The following is a 14,199-nucleotide window of genomic DNA, read 5'->3' as shown; positions in this document are numbered from 1 at the left end:
ACAAGCGTATAGCTCATTCCCCATTATTATTATTATTATTATTATTATTATCTTTTACTTATATAGCGCCAACAGTTTACGCAGCGCTTAATACAGTACATGAATTCAAGGGAAATGACAAGACAAGAATTGACAGAGAGAGCCCTGCTCGCAAGCTTACAATCTTGAGGGAATGGGGTGACAAACATAAGGCACAGAGAAAGGGTGAGAGGTAGTGTGGTGGTTGTATCAATGACAAGGAAGTTCTAGCAGCTAAGATGGTATGCTTCTCTGAAGAAGTGGGTTTTGAGATGTTTCTTGAATGTCGGGAGGGAGGGTGAATGCTGAAGGTTCCTTGGGAGTAGATTCCAGAGATATATGGCAGCTCGAGTGAAATCTTGTAGACGGGAAAAGGAAGAGGTGATAAGTAAGGAGGAGAGCCTTAGCCCATGGGAAGAACGTAGGGATCGAGTAGGAGAGTATTTGCTAATGAGGTCAGAAATGTATGGAGGGACCGTATTATGGATGGCCTTATATGTCAGTACCAGGATTTTAAATTTAATTCTAAAGGCAATTGGGAGCCAGTGGAGGGTTTCACAGAGTGGGGAAGCAGAAGAGGAGCGTCGTGCAAGGAAGATAAGCCTAGCAGCGACAGTTGAATGCCAACCAGAAGAGTGTTGCAGTAGCCAAGACGGGAAATGATAAGTGAATGAACCAGAGTTTTTGTGGATTCTTGGGTGAGGAATGGGCGGACACGAGAGATGTTTTTTAGGTGCAAGCGTCAGGATCTGGCGAGGGACCGAATGTGAGGGATGTAAGTTTGTTTTAGTAGGGGTTAGCACTGGAGAAAAGGATAAAAGGTGGTGGTCAGACAGAGGGAAGGGGTAGATGGAGAAATCTGAAAGGGAGCATGATCTGGAGAAAACCAGATCAAGTGAGTGTCCCTCAGTGTGCGTCTATTGAGAGAGACCAGAGGAGGATGTCGGGGAGAGGAGTTTGGAGCTAGCAGAGTTGTTAGATATATCTAAAGGAATGTTAAAGTCACCCAGAATAAGGCAGGGGATATTAGGAAAGAGGAAGAAAGGGAGCCAGGCAGTCAAATAACTGTGAGGTAGGGCCTGGAGGGCGATATATGACAGCAATTTGAAGAGAGAGTGGAGAGAAAAGATGGATTGTGTGAACTTCAAAGGAACAGAATGAGAGGGAGGGAGGGCTTGGTATATGCTGGAAGGTGCAGTCAGGTGAGAGAAGGATGCCTACACCACCACCCTTTCTGCCATCAGGCCTAGGAGTGTGTCATCCTGTTATCTATGAAATCAAAGAGTATTTTGTGGGGGGAAAAAATCTGAGCTTTTGGCATACAAAGAGGAATTAATCCAGCCCCAAAATACCTTACCAACGATTAATGCATATTAAAGTACATAGGACCTACTTGAATATTTTGGGGTTTTGTTTACGTGAAAGAAAAGGAATAAACACCTGCTGGAGACACTGCGGCTCCAGAGCTGTTCAATGGAACGCATCTCCAGCAAGGCAAAAAGCTCAGGGCGGGGAAACAGCGCAAACGAATTCTGATTAATCGCTCTATGCTTTTGCATAAAAAACAGGAAAATAATAGGCGACCCTCGGCTATCACAAACATCAAAAGACATATCGTGGCTAGAGTTTAACTTTAACCAATCTAGACCTTAGTTGGTTTTTCTCCACACTGTCCATCTCTCATTGTAGTGTAAAATAATTTAACCAACAAACTTTAAACAGAGTTTAAACACAGGTTTACTTTGAATCTACTTAAAATACATTCTGGGAACCTTTTATACCTTTCACTTTCCCCAAGTCCTACGTTTTGCAGTTCCATACACTAAAACATATGCCACGATGTTTCAAGATTACAGATTTAAGACATTAATATATGCGTCAAAAAACTTCAAGGGGCAGGGAAATGACTAGATAATGCTGCCTGTTCCACAGTGAGACAGATCTCAGCTTCCCTGAAGTAAACTAAATCACTAAAAAATTGCACTAATAAAACAATGTATCTCATTAGTTTATGAAACTGTTAGTATACGGTCAGCTGAGGAGAGTTCAAATATTCCAATATACTGATATGAATTTTGAAACAGCTGCCTCAGCGAAAAAGCTGCATGGGTAAATCAATGTCAGGTTTGAACAGTATCAATGTATCTATTACTTATACAGCTAAGCCTTTCTCCTAGCCGGTTTTGGTGGCTTCCACCCTGCATACACACATAAGCCGCAGAAATGAAGTCTTTCTGCGTGACACATTTTTTCTACTCTGCAATCTTGTGGTGTGGTGAAAATGTCATTAGGATGTAAGCCCCAAAAGGTAGACCGGCATGAACATACAGGCAACCTTGGGCAGGGCACCTAGATGGTAGGGGCACCTCTGCCAGGATGTCTGTTGGATTAGTAAGGCGGTATACACGAGGAGGCTCCAAAAGCAGAGTTAGCCACAATGGACTAAATGACCTGACTAAACTTTAATTGATCTTAATGGTGTAAAACCAAATAAACACACTGGACAAGTAAAGCAAAAACAAAACCTTATAGCAAGGGTATTTAACCCTCTCAATGCTGACCCAGTGAGTTTGTCAAGTTCTGTGAATAATAGACTTCAACCAACTTAGAATTATAAGAGGCAAATGAGCCCAATTTCCGAGTTGCTGAGATCCTTGCATACTGTTAAGGGATTTCTGCCAAAGCAATAATTGGGCATTCAGTACTGTTCTGGGATCTCCACCAACTTAAATTAGAAACATGTGTCTGTAATTTTACACTTTAGATACCTCTTTCTACAGTCCCTTTGGTCTAACTGCTGGTAAAGTGGTTTGGCTGCTCTCAAAGCAAACCCTTGTGGTTTCATTACGTGATATGGTCCTTACATGCATTTTGGCTCATACCCTTTATTATCTTTTAGTCAACCACTGAATTGTGCCACACAGATTTTTCTGACTACAATCAGATTTTATGACTTAAAGGGTATGTAATTTAATGTATGTATATATATATATATATATATATATATATATATAGAGAGAGAGAGAGAGAGAGAGAGAGAGAGAGAGAGAAAGAGAGAGAGAGATAAATATATATATATATATAGATAGATAGATAGATAGTTTAATAAGCTTCTCATAACTGTTATGTCAGTTTATCTTAATAAAAAGCAAGGTGCCCCTCCCCCGTAGGTGCTGGCATGTGCCCTGCTCTCCCTGTCATGACAGCAGTGCTATTGTGACATCATCAGAGCATAATAACCTCGCACTGGGCGTGGAGCTTCAGTACTAGAGGAGACAGCAAGCTACTTGTAGTGACTGAACCTCCAGTAGTGCAAAAGATTAGTTAAGAGACTGACTTTTATTTCTTCATTTTGACCCATTTCTTCTCCTGCTTTTGTGATCGCTGAGTGAGGCAAGTCAGGGCAGATATTGTTGCAAAAAAACAACTGACAAGATGGGGACAACACTAGGTCCCTGGGAATGGATGTGTACCTGCTGCAAAACCACATGTGGCCTATGCCGGAGTACCTGCCCCTGCGCCTGTTCCTGCAACTGTCCTTGCTCCTGCAAGTGCCCCTGCAAGCGCAAGTGCCCCTGCGACTGCCCCTGCGACTGCCCGCGGGACTGCGACTGCCCCCGCGACTGCCCCTGTGACTGCTCCCGCAATTGCTTGTCAAACCTGTGCCCTGAAGAAGTGAAGGTCGAGGAAGTGAGCGCCGAGGATTACATTGACGAGGACAAAAAGGAGGTGAGAGCCCAACTCCGAGAGGACAATGCGGTGAAATCTTCTCTGAGGAGCTGTGGCGCCTTCACCTTTGGGTTGATTCTCACCGCCATGTATGCGGCCATCGTCCTCTTTGTGAAGAACTATAACCTGAAGTACTGCATCGTGTCCTCAGTGGTCATCTGCATCCTCCTCACCCTCGGCATGGCCTTCTTCATGAAGATGCGGGTCACAGTGTTCCTTATGCTGCCCCAGCTCTTCTCAATTGAGGGGAAGACCATCGTGCTCCTGGTCGCCTTCTCGCTGGCCTTACAGGGACCTGCAGCCAACACCTTGGAGAATTTCCGGCGCTCATCTGAGTCCGTGTCCTGCGGCGTGGAACTGGCCATGAACCAGACCAAGGAGCTCCTGGAAAAAGTTAAAAGGCCGTTAGTGAGTGCGCTGGATATTCTGAAGAACATCGGCCAGAGGCTGAAAGGGGTGGCCGATCGGGCCAGAAAGTTCTTCAAGACGGTGACAGACGGAGTGAAGCACATTGGACGCGTGCTGCGGAATGTGTGGCGTTTTATCGCCAATATCGGGGAGGTCTGTAACGAGGAACTGGAAGTTCCCTATCTAAAGTGCAGGAAAATATTTGACACGGCGCGGAATCAGTGCTTCCAGGTGATGTCATTCTTGTCATTCCTGTGCTACATTGTGGACGCCTTCAAACCGCTGTGTGGACTGGCTAAAACCGTTACAATCCTATGCCTCCTGCCAAAGTATCTCCAGAAATATGTCCGAAAGCATGTGAAAAACCCCATCATCAACATGCTCCGCAACATCAAGGACAAGTTTGAGTTTAACGTGACGGTTATTCACGACTTCGACATAAACCTGAACTCCAGCAAGAGCATCAAGCAGGTGGCAGTCGGCATAATGAGCGAAGTGCAGAGCACACTGAACCCCTATCTGGATGTGCTCAGCATGTTCAGCTATTCAATGACATTTGTTTGCCTCTTCATCTACATCATGGCCGCTCGGTACCAGCGCAAGTACCTCTATGAAGATAACCACGACAATATCTACATAACACGGTCCTTCATAGAGCTGGACGTGATGAGAGCCAAGCAAGGGCGCAGAACCCTCCTGCCCCTTTCCGCCAGAGAGGCCTACAACTTCATCCTGCCAGGTTCGCTTTACCTGACCAAACGTGAGAGGAAGGGATATTCTTTTGACATCATCAACGTCTTCCGAAATGTTCTGGTGGTCGCATTCATGATGGTGATGGACTTCATCATCTACTGGGTGCTGGACATGGTGTATTACCTGCTGCAAGCGGACGTGGTTGCCAGAGCTCCGGTGACGTTCTCTGTGCTGATCAACGGCTCCGGTTATGCCAGCGAAATCTTCTCCAATGTGGTGTCTGCGTTTGACATCCTTCAGAGAGGGAACTTGACAGTTTTGTCAAAGAAATGCCTAGTGGCTCCGTCCGCCCCAGACTTTAAAGGATACATACTCATAGGCTCAATGTATGGCCTGTGCTTCCTCATTGCGATATTTGGCGTCTACATACGGAGGCTGCAGCGCGTAATCTGTGCCTATTATTACCCATCCCGGGAGCAGGAGCGCATCTGTTTTCTTTACAACAACTTGATAACCAAACGCACAAACATTGAGGACTCCTTGATCAGGAGCGTGAGGATGAATGCAGAGGACGGGGGGCACTCTAGCTTCCTGCAGGTCCTAGCGGCAAAACTCCCCGGGTGCCGCTGGTTTGCCCAGCTGTTGGGCACCAATGAGCAGTACTGCATGGCATGTGCCAAGATAATCACTGGCAGCGAGGGGCAGGACTGCCTGGCCTGCATCACCCCAGGCTGTAAAGGGATGTACTGCAGGGGCTGCTTTGAGATCCTTGATAACATCTGCACAATTTGTATGGCTCCACTGGCATACTCTGAGGCTATCGAAGAGGAGGTCGACTCCAGTGACGAAGAACAGGTCCACCTCTGGATCGATGCCATGAAAACCATGAAGGCTGAAGAGAAAGGAAAGAGGAAGAAGCTGAAAGAGTTTGTGAAGGATCGCCTCAAACAGGTTCTCCGTAGCCAGGGTAGCAGAGCAGCGTTAGGCGAGAAGCTCCTGGAGAAGTATAAGGAGGAGGTCCGTGGCAGGGAGGAAGATGAGAGCTCAGGAATCAGTGAGGTTGAATCCAGTGAGGACTCTGAAGATACAGATTTTGAATATCAGAACTCAACAGAGGTCACCGACTCTTCAGATTCTGAGGACCACACGGCCCCCCCATTCACAAAGTGGACAGAAGCACGAAGGAAGAGGGATCTGGTCACCCCCGCGCGGCAGAAGCCACCCAATAGGAGAGGGCGGCGGGCGGTGAAGAATGGAGGTGGAAACTAGAATGGAATTCAGAACTATACCCACCCCTTCTTCTACCTAAATTTCCTTTGTAATCCCTTCACCACCAAGTGAATCGGCTTGCATCCTGTTCCTGCTGCATGCAAGTCTGAGTGAACTTCAAGGCTTTTTTATATGGGCACATGGGAAAGAAGACACCGACACATCAAAGAAGCTGGACACTTTCTCTGGAGCTCTCAGTGAAGAAAACGCACAGCGTAGAGGGTTAAGATCAGAATTATGACCTTCAACGAATCCAGAAACTTTTAAGTGATCCAGATTTTGAACGTGGCAACCACCAAAAGTGTCGGCGTCCTTTTAGACAGTTTAGACCACTGTTTTTTGCGCCTTTCACTCTTAAATAAATTTTGACTTTGGCTTTGGGAAAACAAATAGCAGGTTTCTTTTAAGACATTTTAAATGTTCTTTTTTTTTTTTTTTTTTTAAGAAAACTAACAAAAAAGGATTAATATTTCAGGTCTACTGTACGTATTCCTTTCAATATTTAATGTCCCCAGATGTCAGTCATTACTGCAAACTGAATGCCCAATCCATTCTTACGACAAGAAGCTAGCACTTTAGGTCAGTATTGCTGACAGTAGATCGTCTATACCTACTGAATATAGAACTAGACTAATGCATCATTTTCAAAGCCATTCGCATCTGGGAGGTATTTAGTTTTGCTGGCTTTAATCGCCAAATTCACAGGTTTCAGCATCTCTTTAAATTTTAATGCTACCGAAAAATATATAATGGGAAAACTAAAACGAAAATTACCCGAATGGTCAATTCCCGCATTCAGATTCAATGGTCATGTTGTAGTATAAGCTGCATAGCATAGTCCCAGATGTTTATGAGTACTAATGTGTACTGCTTCTATTTAAATTGTAGTAGATATGAACATAGGGATAAAAAAAAAAGATGGGGTGCAAGTCACATTTTACCACTCAGTAAATTAAGCCAAACAAGCGTATAGCTCATTCCCCATTATTATTATTATTATTATTATTATTATCTTTTACTTATATAGCGCCAACAGTTTACGCAGCGCTTAATACAGTACATGAATTCAAGGGAAATGACAAGACAAGAATTGACAGAGAGAGCCCTGCTCGCAAGCTTACAATCTTGAGGGAATGGGGTGACAAACATAAGGCACAGAGAAAGGGTGAGAGGTAGTGTGGTGGTTGTATCAATGACAAGGAAGTTCTAGCAGCTAAGATGGTATGCTTCTCTGAAGAAGTGGGTTTTGAGATGTTTCTTGAATGTCGGGAGGGAGGGTGAATGCTGAAGGTTCCTTGGGAGTAGATTCCAGAGATATATGGCAGCTCGAGTGAAATCTTGTAGACGGGAAAAGGAAGAGGTGATAAGTAAGGAGGAGAGCCTTAGCCCATAGGAAGAACGTAGGGATCGAGTAGGAGAGTATTTGCTAATGAGGTCAGAAATGTATGGAGGGACCGTATTATGGATGGCCTTATATGTCAGTACCAGGATTTTAAATTTAATTCTAAAGGCAATTGGGAGCCAGTGGAGGGTTTCACAGAGTGGGGAAGCAGAAGAGGAGCGTCGTGCAAGGAAGATAAGCCTAGCAGCGACAGTTGAATGCCAACCAGAAGAGTGTTGCAGTAGCCAAGACGGGAAATGATAAGTGAATGAACCAGAGTTTTTGTGGATTCTTGGGTGAGGAATGGGCGGACACGAGAGATGTTTTTTAGGTGCAAGCGTCAGGATCTGGCGAGGGACCGAATGTGAGGGATGTAAGTTTGTTTTATTAGGGGTTAGCACTGGAGAAAAGGATAAAAGGTGGTGGTCAGACAGAGGGAAGGGGTAGATGGAGAAATCTGAAAGGGAGCATGATCTGGAGAAAACCAGATCAAGTGAGTGTCCCTCAGTGTGCGTCTATTGAGAGAGACCAGAGGAGGATGTCGGGGAGAGGAGTTTGGAGCTAGCAGAGTTGTTAGATATATCTAAAGGAATGTTAAAGTCACCCAGAATAAGGCAGGGGATATTAGGAAAGAGGAAGAAAGGGAGCCAGGCAGTCAAATAACTGTGAGGTAGGGCCTGGAGGGCGATATATGACAGCAATTTGAAGAGAGAGTGGAGAGAAAAGATGGATTGTGTGAACTTCAAAGGAACAGAATGAGAGGGAGGGAGGGCTTGGTATATGCTGGAAGGTGCAGTCAGGTGAGAGAAGGATGCCTACACCACCACCCTTTCTGCCATCAGGCCTAGGAGTGTGGCATCCTGTTATCTATGAAATCAAAGAGTATTTTGTGGGGGGAAAAAATCTGAGCTTTTGGCATACAAAGAGGAATTAATCCAGCCCCAAAATGCCTTACCAACGATTAATGCATATTAAAGTACATAGGACCTACTTGAATATTTTGGGGTTTTGTTTACGTGAAAGAAAAGGAATAAACACCTGCTGGAGACACTGCGGCTCCAGAGCTGTTCAATGGAACGCATCTCCAGCAAGGCAAAAAGCTCAGGGCGGGGAAACAGCGCAAACGAATTCTGATTAATCGCTCTATGCTTTTGCATAAAAAACAGGAAAATAATAGGCGACCCTCGGCTATCACAAACATCAAAAGACATATCGTGGCTAGAGTTTAACTTTAACCAATCTAGACCTTAGTTGGTTTTTCTCCACACTGTCCATCTCTCATTGTAGTGTAAAATAATTTAACCAACAAACTTTAAACAGAGTTTAAACACAGGTTTACTTTGAATCTACTTAAAATACATTCTGGGAACCTTTTATACCTTTCACTTTCCCCAAGTCCTACGTTTTGCAGTTCCATACACTAAAACATATGCCACGATGTTTCAAGATTACAGATTTAAGACATTAATATATGCGTCAAAAAACTTCAAGGGGCAGGGAAATGACTAGATAATGCTGCCTGTTCCACAGTGAGACAGATCTCAGCTTCCCTGAAGTAAACTAAATCACTAAAAAATTGCACTAATAAAACAATGTATCTCATTAGTTTATGAAACTGTTAGTATACGGTCAGCTGAGGAGAGTTCAAATATTCCAATATACTGATATGAATTTTGAAACAGCTGCCTCAGCGAAAAAGCTGCATGGGTAAATCAATGTCAGGTTTGAACAGTATCAATGTATCTATTACTTATACAGCTAAGCCTTTCTCCTAGCCGGTTTTGGTGGCTTCCACCCTGCATACACACATAAGCCGCAGAAATGAAGTCTTTCTGCGTGACACATTTTTTCTACTCTGCAATCTTGTGGTGTGGTGAAAATGTCATTAGGATGTAAGCCCCAAAAGGTAGACCGGCATGAACATACAGGCAACCTTGGGCAGGGCACCTAGATGGTAGGGGCACCTCTGCCAGGATGTCTGTTGGATTAGTAAGGCGGTATACACGAGGAGGCTCCAAAAGCAGAGTTAGCCACAATGGACTAAATGACCTGACTAAACTTTAATTGATCTTAATGGTGTAAAACCAAATAAACACACTGGACAAGTAAAGCAAAAACAAAACCTTATAGCAAGGGTATTTAACCCTCTCAATGCTGACCCAGTGAGTTTGTCAAGTTCTGTGAATAATAGACTTCAACCAACTTAGAATTATAAGAGGCAAATGAGCCCAATTTCCGAGTTGCTGAGATCCTTGCATACTGTTAAGGGATTTCTGCCAAAGCAATAATTGGGCATTCAGTACTGTTCTGGGATCTCCACCAACTTAAATTAGAAACATGTGTCTGTAATTTTACACTTTAGATACCTCTTTCTACAGTCCCTTTGGTCTAACTGCTGGTAAAGTGGTTTGGCTGCTCTCAAAGCAAACCCTTGTGGTTTCATTACGTGATATGGTCCTTACATGCATTTTGGCTCATACCCTTTATTATCTTTTAGTCAACCACTGAATTGTGCCACACAGATTTTTCTGACTACAACCAGATTTTATGACTTAAAGGGTATGTAATTTAATGTATGTATATATATATATATATATATATAGAGAGAGAGAGAGAGAGAGAGAGAGAGAGAGAAAGAGAGAGAGAGATAAATATATATATATATATATAGATAGATAGATAGATAGATAGATAGTTTAATAAGCTTCTCATAACTGTTATGTCAGTTTATCTTAATAAAAAGCAAGGTGCCCCTCCCCCGTAGGTGCTGGCATGTGCCCTGCTCTCCCTGTCATGACAGCAGTGCTATTGTGACATCATCAGAGCATAATAACCTCGCACTGGGCGTGGAGCTTCAGTACTAGAGGAGACAGCAAGCTACTTGTAGTGACTGAACCTCCAGTAGTGCAAAAGATTAGTAAAGAGACTGACTTTTATTTCTTCATTTTGACCCATTTCTCCTCCTGCTTTTGTGATCGCTGAGTGAGGCAAGTCAGGGCAGATATTGTTGCAAAAAAACAACTGACAAGATGGGGACAACACTAGGTCCCTGGGAATGGATGTGTACCTGCTGCAAAACCACATGTGGCCTATGCCGGAGTACCTGCCCCTGCGCCTGTTCCTGCAACTGTCCTTGCTCCTGCAAGTGCCCCTGCAAGCGCAAGTGCCCCTGCGACTGCCCCTGCGACTGCCCGCGGGACTGCGACTGCCCCCGCGACTGCCCCTGTGACTGCTCCCGCAATTGCTTGTCAAACCTGTGCCCTGAAGAAGTGAAGGTCGAGGAAGTGAGCGCCGAGGATTACATTGACGAGGACAAAAAGGAGGTGAGAGCCCAACTCCGAGAGGACAATGCGGTGAAATCTTCTCTGAGGAGCTGTGGCGCCTTCACCTTTGGGTTGATTCTCACCGCCATGTATGCGGCCATCGTCCTCTTTGTGAAGAACTATAACCTGAAGTACTGCATCGTGTCCTCAGTGGTCATCTGCATCCTCCTCACCCTCGGCATGGCCTTCTTCATGAAGATGCGGGTCACAGTGTTCCTTATGCTGCCCCAGCTCTTCTCAATTGAGGGGAAGACCATCGTGCTCCTGGTCGCCTTCTCGCTGGCCTTACAGGGACCTGCAGCCAACACCTTGGAGAATTTCCGGCGCTCATCTGAGTCCGTGTCCTGCGGCGTGGAACTGGCCATGAACCAGACCAAGGAGCTCCTGGAAAAAGTTAAAAGGCCGTTAGTGAGTGCGCTGGATATTCTGAAGAACATCGGCCAGAGGCTGAAAGGGGTGGCCGATCGGGCCAGAAAGTTCTTCAAGACGGTGACAGACGGAGTGAAGCACATTGGACGCGTGCTGCGGAATGTGTGGCGTTTTATCGCCAATATCGGGGAGGTCTGTAACGAGGAACTGGAAGTTCCCTATCTAAAGTGCAGGAAAATATTTGACACGGCGCGGAATCAGTGCTTCCAGGTGATGTCATTCTTGTCATTCCTGTGCTACATTGTGGACGCCTTCAAACCGCTGTGTGGACTGGCTAAAACCGTTACAATCCTATGCCTCCTGCCAAAGTATCTCCAGAAATATGTCCGAAAGCATGTGAAAAACCCCATCATCAACATGCTCCGCAACATCAAGGACAAGTTTGAGTTTAACGTGACGGTTATTCACGACTTCGACATAAACCTGAACTCCAGCAAGAGCATCAAGCAGGTGGCAGTCGGCATAATGAGCGAAGTGCAGAGCACACTGAACCCCTATCTGGATGTGCTCAGCATGTTCAGCTATTCAATGACATTTGTTTGCCTCTTCATCTACATCATGGCCGCTCGGTACCAGCGCAAGTACCTCTATGAAGATAACCACGACAATATCTACATAACACGGTCCTTCATAGAGCTGGACGTGATGAGAGCCAAGCAAGGGCGCAGAACCCTCCTGCCCCTTTCCGCCAGAGAGGCCTACAACTTCATCCTGCCAGGTTCGCTTTACCTGACCAAACGTGAGAGGAAGGGATATTCTTTTGACATCATCAACGTCTTCCGAAATGTTCTGGTGGTCGCATTCATGATGGTGATGGACTTCATCATCTACTGGGTGCTGGACATGGTGTATTACCTGCTGCAAGCGGACGTGGTTGCCAGAGCTCCGGTGACGTTCTCTGTGCTGATCAACGGCTCCGGTTATGCCAGCGAAATCTTCTCCAATGTGGTGTCTGCGTTTGACATCCTTCAGAGAGGGAACTTGACAGTTTTGTCAAAGAAATGCCTAGTGGCTCCGTCCGCCCCAGACTTTAAAGGATACATACTCATAGGCTCAATGTATGGCCTGTGCTTCCTCATTGCGATATTTGGCGTCTACATACGGAGGCTGCAGCGCGTAATCTGTGCCTATTATTACCCATCCCGGGAGCAGGAGCGCATCTGTTTTCTTTACAACAACTTGATAACCAAACGCACAAACATTGAGGACTCCTTGATCAGGAGCGTGAGGATGAATGCAGAGGACGGGGGGCACTCTAGCTTCCTGCAGGTCCTAGCGGCAAAACTCCCCGGGTGCCGCTGGTTTGCCCAGCTGTTGGGCACCAATGAGCAGTACTGCATGGCATGTGCCAAGATAATCACTGGCAGCGAGGGGCAGGACTGCCTGGCCTGCATCACCCCAGGCTGTAAAGGGATGTACTGCAGGGGCTGCTTTGAGATCCTTGATAACATCTGCACAATTTGTATGGCTCCACTGGCATACTCTGAGGCTATCGAAGAGGAGGTCGACTCCAGTGACGAAGAACAGGTCCACCTCTGGATCGATGCCATGAAAACCATGAAGGCTGAAGAGAAAGGAAAGAGGAAGAAGCTGAAAGAGTTTGTGAAGGATCGCCTCAAACAGGTTCTCCGTAGCCAGGGTAGCAGAGCAGCGTTAGGCGAGAAGCTCCTGGAGAAGTATAAGGAGGAGGTCCGTGGCAGGGAGGAAGATGAGAGCTCAGGAATCAGTGAGGTTGAATCCAGTGAGGACTCTGAAGATACAGATTTTGAATATCAGAACTCAACAGAGGTCACCGACTCTTCAGATTCTGAGGACCACACGGCCCCCCCATTCACAAAGTGGACAGAAGCACGAAGGAAGAGGGATCTGGTCACCCCCGCGCGGCAGAAGCCACCCAATAGGAGAGGGCGGCGGGCGGTGAAGAATGGAGGTGGAAACTAGAATGGAATTCAGAACTATACCCACCCCTTCTTCTACCTAAATTTCCTTTGTAATCCCTTCACCACCAAGTGAATCGGCTTGCATCCTGTTCCTGCTGCATGCAAGTCTGAGTGAACTTCAAGGCTTTTTTATATGGGCACATGGGAAAGAAGACACCGACACATCAAAGAAGCTGGACACTTTCTCTGGAGCTCTCAGTGAAGAAAACGCACAGCGTAGAGGGTTAAGATCAGAATTATGACCTTCAACGAATCCAGAAACTTTTAAGTGATCCAGATTTTGAACGTGGCAACCACCAAAAGTGTCGGCGTCCTTTTAGACAGTTTAGACCACTGTTTTTTGCGCCTTTCACTCTTAAATAAATTTTGACTTTGGCTTTGGGAAAACAAATAGCAGGTTTCTTTTAAGACATTTTAAATGTTCTTTTTTTTTTTTTTTTTTTAAGAAAACTAACAAAAAAGGATTAATATTTCAGGTCTACTGTACGTATTCCTTTCAATATTTAATGTCCCCAGATGTCAGTCATTACTGCAAACTGAATGCCCAATCCATTCTTACGACAAGAAGCTAGCACTTTAGGTCAGTATTGCTGACAGTAGATCGTCTATACCTACTGAATATAGAACTAGACTAATGCATCATTTTCAAAGCCATTCGCATCTGGGAGGTATTTAGTTTTGCTGGCTTTAATCGCCAAATTCACAGGTTTCAGCATCTCTTTAAATTTTAATGCTACCGAAAAATATATAATGGGAAAACTAAAACGAAAATTACCCGAATGGTCAATTCCCGCATTCAGATTCAATGGTCATGTTGTAGTATAAGCTGCATAGCATAGTCCCAGATGTTTATGAGTACTAATGTGTACTGCTTCTATTTAAATTGTAGTAGATATGAACATAGGGATAAAAAAAAAAGATGGGGTGCAAGTCACATTTTACCACTCAGTAAATTAAGCCAAACAAGCGTATAGCTCATTCCCCATTATTATTATTATTATTATTATTA

The 14,199-nt window shown here is 45.0% G+C and overlaps 2 pseudogenes; both read left to right on the top strand.

Annotated features, from left to right (window-relative positions):
* Window positions 1-3,453: 3,453 nt before the first annotated feature.
* On the top strand, window positions 3,454-6,117 carry LOC149302423 (DC-STAMP domain-containing protein 2 pseudogene; annotated as a pseudogene).
* Window positions 6,118-10,527: 4,410 nt separating this feature from the next.
* LOC149302422 (DC-STAMP domain-containing protein 2 pseudogene) lies at window positions 10,528-13,191 on the top strand (annotated as a pseudogene).
* The last annotated feature ends 1,008 nt before the right edge of the window (window positions 13,192-14,199 follow it).

This window comes from Sceloporus occidentalis, unplaced genomic scaffold (genome assembly GCF_023333645.1).
Source record: "Sceloporus occidentalis isolate IW3139 unplaced genomic scaffold, rSceOcc1.0.p SCAF_19, whole genome shotgun sequence".
NCBI lineage: Eukaryota > Metazoa > Chordata > Lepidosauria > Squamata > Phrynosomatidae > Sceloporus > Sceloporus occidentalis.
The sequence above is the reverse complement of the archived record's forward strand: the minus strand, read 5'-3'. Positions and strand labels throughout refer to the sequence as shown.